Source organism: Urtica dioica, chromosome 1, assembly GCF_054948205.1.
Source record: "Urtica dioica subsp. dioica isolate 48M chromosome 1, U.dioica_male_clone48M_v1_H2, whole genome shotgun sequence".
NCBI classification, from domain to species: domain Eukaryota; kingdom Viridiplantae; phylum Streptophyta; class Magnoliopsida; order Rosales; family Urticaceae; genus Urtica; species Urtica dioica.
The window spans coordinates 24,689,596-24,696,340 of record NC_142756.1 but is presented as its reverse complement, the minus strand read 5'-3'; the positions used below and the strand labels follow the sequence as shown (position 1 = coordinate 24,696,340).

General features: G+C 44.1%; 1 long non-coding RNA gene across 1 annotated transcript; it reads left to right on the top strand.

Annotated features, from left to right (window-relative positions):
- Positions 1 to 2,031: 2,031 nt before the first annotated feature.
- On the top strand, positions 2,032 to 3,414 carry LOC149407827 (uncharacterized). The gene is made up of 2 exons (XR_016297179.1): positions 2,032 to 2,356; positions 2,722 to 3,414. It is a non-coding gene; the product is annotated as an uncharacterized LOC149407827 (long non-coding RNA).
- The last annotated feature ends 3,331 nt before the right edge of the window (positions 3,415 to 6,745 follow it).

Sequence of the window (6,745 nt, the reverse complement as noted above, 5' to 3'; positions counted from 1 at the left end):
TTCGAGTCCACAAGTCGATGGGTAATTCCTCATGCCGACTCTACACATGACTCCTCGAGTTGAGTTCACTCCTCGACTTACGTTCCGAGTCCACGAGTCGATTGATAATTCATCGTGCCGAATCTACACATGACTCCTCGAGTTGAGTTCCGAGTCCACGAGATGACTGATAATTCCTCGTGCCGACTCTATACATTACTCCTCGGGTTGAGTTCCGAGTCCACGAGTCGACTGATAAGTCGTCGTATTGACTCTACACGTAATTCCTTGAGTTGAGTTCACTCCTCAAGTTGAGTTACGAGTCCACGAGACGAATGATAATTCCTCGTCCCGAATCTACACATGACTCTTCGAGTTGAGTTCAGTCCTCGAGTTAGGTTCTGACTCCACGAGTCGATTGGTAATTTTTCGTGTCAACTCTACAGATGACTCCTCGAGTTGGGTTCTGAGTCCACGAGTCGACTGGTAATTCCTCGTGCCGACTCTACACATGACTCCTCGAGTTGAGTTCCGAGTCCACAAGTCGACTGGTAATTCCTTGTGCCGATTCTACACATGACTACTCGAGTTGAGGTAACTCCTCAAATTGAGTTCCGAGTCCACAAGTCGACTGATAATTCCTCGTGCCGACTCTACACATGACTCCTCGAGTAGAGTTCACTCCTCGAGTTGAGTTCCGAGTCCACAAGTCGACGGGTAATTCCTCATGCCGATTCTACACATGATTCCTCGAGTTGAGGTCACTCCTCGAGTTGAGTTCCGAGTCCACAATTCGACTGATAATTCCTCGTGCCGACTCTACACATGACTCCTCGAGTTGAGGTCACTCCTCGAGTTGAGTTCCGAGTCCACGAGTCAACTGTTATTTCCTAATGTCGACTCTACACATTACTTCTTAAGTTGAGTTCACTCCTCGAGTTGAGTTCCGAGTCCACGAGTCAACTGATAAGTCCTCGTGTTGACTCTACATGTAATTCCTTTAGTTGAGTTCACTCCTCAAGTTGAGATCCGAGTCCACGAGTCGACTGATAATTCCTCGTGCCGACTCTACACATGACTCCTCGAGTTGAGTTCCGAGTCCACGAGACAACTAATAATTCTTCGTGCCGACTCTATACATTACTCCACGGGATGAGTTCACTACTCGAGTTGTGTTCCGAGTCCACAAGTCGACGGGTAATTCCTCATGCCGACTCTACACATGACTCCTCGAGTTGAGTTCACTCCTCGACTTACGTTCCGAGTCCACGAGTCGATTGATAATTCATCGTGCTGACTCTACACATGACTCCTCGAGTTGAGTTCCGAGTCCATGAGATGACTGATAATTCCTCGTGCCGACTTTATACATTACTCCTCGGGTTGAGTTCCGAGTCCACGAGTCGACTGAGAAGTCCTCATATTGACTCTACACGTAATTCCTTGAGTTGAGTTCACTCCTCAAGTTGAGTTACGAGTCCACGAGACGAATGATAATTCCTCGTCCCGAATCTACACATGTGTAAGGACAAGGTTCTGCGTCACTCGTATTTGGAGATTTGGAAGTAATAAGCGAGTTTCCGTTGTTACAACTAAATTCTCGAGTGAATTATACTCCAATGGATTTATCGAATTAATTTTAAATATATTAAGGTTATGGAAATCTCGGAATAAACAAAGGAATTATCGAGTTTATCTCGATTAGTAAATTAATTCCGAGGAAACATTCCGGAAATTAAATTAAGAAATAAATTCTTAAGGACGAGAATTAATTCCGAGAAACCTTAAATATATTTAAATTATTCGAGAACGAACGAGAAAATTCTCGATTCAAATCATATAATTATAATCCGTTCGGTGATGGATTTAATTAAATGATTGTATGAAAGGACGTGGTTGTAACAATTTTAAGGGACCCATTTGAAAGAAAACAAGGAAAAGAGTTTGGATTGTAAATAAGATGTTTTCTTCCTAGCTTGCCACGTCATCTATGACTCATCTTCTTCACAAAGTGATAAGTATCACTTGGCCGAGTGAAGAAGAAAAGAGTCGGCAAACCAGAAATAAAAAAGAAAGGAAAAGAAGAGAAAAGAAGAAGCAGAAGAAAACTGAGCGGGAGAGAGAGAGAGCTCGGGGAAGAGAAAGGCCGAGAAAGAGAGAAGAGAGCGAGAGAGCGAGACTGAGAAGGAGAGGACGCGCGACTACCAGCACCAGCCTGTGCGCGCGCCATCCAGCCAGCCACCGAGCCCGAGCGCAACCCACGCGCGGCCGAGAAGGAACCAGCGCCGCCGCGAGCACGCCGAGGACACCGGACCGAGAGAAATCGCCGGAAACAGAAGGAACGAGCACCGGAGAGAAGAGATTTCACGGAATTAAGGTTAGATTTTTGGTTCCCCTAATTTTGGAATCCGGATTCTAGGGGTTGAATTTTGGAATTTGGGGCTTTTCTCTCTGAGTGTTTTTGTGTAATCATGGCATGGATTAGTGTTGTTTCCGGGTTATCTCTTGGTTTGGATTCGATATTTGAATATTTGCTTAGTCAAGCCCCATTTTAGTATGGAATTCTCTGGTTTAGGGCTGGCCGTGCGTGTGTGGATGTGTTGATCGCTAATCTGGTTTGGTGTGGGTCTGTTTTGGCCGTGTGATGTTGGATTTGAATTGATTTTGTTTTTTCTAGTTGAGAATAGGAGTTAACGGTTGTTTCGTTGGTGTGCGTGTGAGTTATATATGTTGAGAGTCTAGGCTCGTTTTAGGTGGGCTGAACAGGTCTCGGGGCAGCGGCTCGGGATGGCGAAGAGGCTGTCCGAAGGTTGGCGGAGCTGTTGCGCGAGTGACGACGGAGCGGGGCTGGTCAGCGAGGTTCATCGGCTCGGTTGGGACGAGCTGTTGGGTCGGGAACGGCAGCGACTTTGTGGCGGCTCTCGGGGGGCTGTTCACGGCTGTCGGGTTTCGTTCGGAGACTCGCGAAGTCTCGGTTTAGTGTTAGAAAGTCGAGAAATTTCCCGAGTCTCGACTCGTGCTAGTGCGAACCTATAATTATTTTTGTTGGGTCGTTCTAGATTATGAGAGTTGCGATATAATATCAATATGTATGTTTTATAATCGAGCTCGTTTTATGTAAGTCGTTAAGAAAAAAAAATAATTAATATATCATTATTAAACTCGTTGATTATTTACGTAATTATTTAGTATATTTATCTTAATTATGTATTAAAAATCGAGTTCGACTATAAGCTCGACTCTTTTAATTTGGAAAAAGAATATCAACGAGAAATGTTTTATTTACGTTCTCAAACATTATAACTTGTCAATAAAAAGAGACAAGTCATAAAATATTTTCTAAACCACATTTGAGAAGTGTCGGTTTGAGTTATTTTCATATAACTTACGTATTCTATAGATTGTTAGTAAGAGTTTCTTTATACGTTCTTTTCTTTTAGTTTCGACCTTCGGGAACCTATCCTAAGCAATGGGCTTTGTCCCGTCAAAAGAATAGGTGGTCGAATAGCGGGGCGTTTCTTAGCCTAGATCACGGAAGTTGTTAAGGCCTTGTTCTTAGGCGTCGATTCTTTCCCGTCTCTGTTCTGTCATGTTTTCCCTGATGTTTGTTCTGTCATGTATTCTCTGTTCTGTCACTAGGAGGACGTTTTGAATGCATTCCTTATGAGCTTTCTTTTAGTAGAAGTGTGTACGTTAGTAGATCAATGGACGAGATACTGAGTATGCTCGATGTTCGATCTTTCTCTTCCATAGATACGTCCAGATTGCTATAAGGATTAGCAGGAGAAGCTTACGAGGACTGGGTTATACGTGAAGTTAAGAAGAACCCTTTTATTTGGAAGAGAAGATCTCAGGATTCGAAAGAATCGTTATCCAGGTAAGTGGATTATAGGCACCTACGATATCAAGAAATATTATATATATCTTTATATATATACATATATTGTACGTGCATTTTCTATATGCTTTCTAGTAAGCAAGAGTAAGATAAACCAAAAGACAATTCACTATCAAGATTAAGGGCTTTAAGCCACTAACGAATTGGGAAACGGAATTAGTCCGGCTAACAAAAATGGCTAGAGGTAACTAGGAACCCGAGCCTTTGCTATGTGTTTAGTTAGCCACCTTCCAGAGATCCAGTCCTAGTGAACTGGATTATGAGAGACTGAAGTTAAGACTCGTATTCAAAAGCGAGAATATTATGATAGGATCTTTGGGAGTCGCATCTCAAGATCTTATAAGTCACGAGTTAATAAGCGAAAAGAATATATGGTAAGATCGGGATTAAACCTGAATTAAGCAGTCTCTCATGTTAAGTTAATTAAAGAGAAAACATAGAATGGTACCGCCTCCGACATATACCCCTTGTTAGCAGGTACCTATTATGCTTCGTGCTGGTACCACATGGGGATTAGGCAGGAGACTGTGCACCCTCCTGTCTGGCGCCAATAAGACATGTGTCGTGCGGATATCATTAAGGGATCCCGAGCAGGAAATGTATTGTATGATGGGAATTGCCGGGACCTAAGCTGGCATATTCTCAAGTAAGAGGAGTTACCGGGACCTAAGCTGGTAATTCCATAGTTATGATTAAAGCAAGTATGTTTATGATGTGAATCACCGGGACCTAAGCTGGTGAATTCTTAAGTAAGGGGGATCTCTCGGGACCTAAGCTGAGTGATTCCTAAGCAGATGAATCTATCGGGACCTAAGCCGATTGGTTCTTAAGTAAGATGAATCTGTCGGGACCTAAGCCGATTGATTCTCAAGTAAGGTGGATTTATCGGGACCTAAGCCGATACTTCCGCAAGTTATGAAAAGATATGATCTCATGTTATGTATTGTTTATGTGTTATGTGCATTGTGCATTAGATATGTAGATATCCGCTTACTGAGTCTTTCGACTCACAGTTATTATCTTGATATTGTAGATAAAGGAAAGGCCAAAGAAGACTGAGCAGAGCATCAGCGAAACCGGTAAGTAAGTAGGCGTGTGTATGTACGGCTGCCGACCTGTGGCTAAGTCAAGGGCGAATGAGTCTATTTTGTTTTTAAAAGACGAGTCTTTTGTTTGTAAAGTTTTAAATAGTATGTTTTAAGAAAAACGAAAAATTCGCCCATATTTTTGAGACGTTTATGTAAATATTTTATAAGTTTTTCTAGAAAATGTTTTCTGGAAGCGCTTCCACCAAAGTTTTTATGAATTTTATTTATGTCAAGTAAGATACGGAGAAATCTGCCGCGGCTCGCGGGCGAGCTAAGGCTCGCGGGTCGTGACAACATGACTCTTCGAGTTGAGTTCAGTCCTCGAGTTAGGTTCCGAGTCCACGAGTCGATTGGTAATTTCTCATGTCGACTCTACACATGACTCCTCGAGTTGGGTTCTGAGTCCACGAGTACACTGGTAATTCCTCGTGCCGACTCTACACATGACTCCTCGAGTTGAGTTCCGAGTCCACAAGTCGACTGGTAATTCCTTGTGCCGATTCTACACATGACTACTCGAGTTGAGGTCACTCCTCAAATTGAGTTCCGAGTCCACAAGTCGACTGATAATTCCTCGTGCCGACTCTACACATGACTCCTCAAGTTGAGGTCACTCCTCGAGTTGAGTTCCGAGTCCACGAGTCGACTGATATTTCCTCGTGTCGACTCTATACATTACTCCTCGAGTTGAGTTCAGTCCTCGAGTTGCGTTCCGAGTCCACGAGTCGACTGATAACTCCTGGTGTCGACTCTACACGTAATTCCTTGAGTTGAGTTCACTCCTCAAGTTGAGTTGTGAGTCCACGAGTCGACTGGTAATTCCTCGTGCCGACTCTACACATGACTCCTCGAGTAGAGTTCACTCCTCGAGTTGTGTTCCGACTCCACAAGTCGACGGGTAATTCCTCATGCCGATTCTACACATGATTCGTCGAGTTGAGGTCACTCCTCGAGTTGAGTTCCGAGTCCACAACTCGACTGATAATTCCTCGTGCCGACTCTACACACGACTCCTCGAGTTGAGTTCCGAGTTCACAAGTCGACTGGTAATTCCTTGTGCCGATTCTACACATGACTCCTCGAGTTGAGGTCACTCCTCAAATTGAGTTCCGAGTCCACAAGTCGACTGATAATTCCTCGTGCCGACTCTACACATGACTCCTCGAGTAGAGTTCACTCCTCGAGTTGAGTTCCGAGTCCACAAGTCGACGGGTAATTCCTCATGCCGATTCTACACATGATTCCTCGAGTTGAGGTCACTCCTCGAGTTGAGTTCCGAGTCCACAATTCGACTGATAATTCCTCGTGCCGACTCTACACATGACTCCTCGAGTTGAGGTCACTCCTCGAGTTGAGTTCCGAGTCCACGAGTCAACTGTTATTTCCTAATGTCGACTCTACACATTACTTCTTAAGTTGAGTTCACTCCTCGAGTTGAGTTCCGAGTCCACGAGTCAACTGATAAGTCCTCGTGTTGACTCTACATGTAATTCCTTTAGTTGAGTTCACTCCTCAAGTTGAGATCCGAGTCCACGAGTCGACTGATAATTCCTCGTGCCGACTCTACACATGACTCCTCGAGTTGAGTTCCGAGTCCACGAGACAACTAATAATTCTTCGTGCCGACTCTATACATTACTCCACGGGATGAGTTCACTACTCGAGTTGTGTTCCGAGTCCACAAGTCGACGGGTAATTCCTCATGCCGACTCTACACATGACTCCTCGAGTTGAGTTCACTCCTCGACTTACGTTCCGAGTCCACGAGTCGATTGATAAT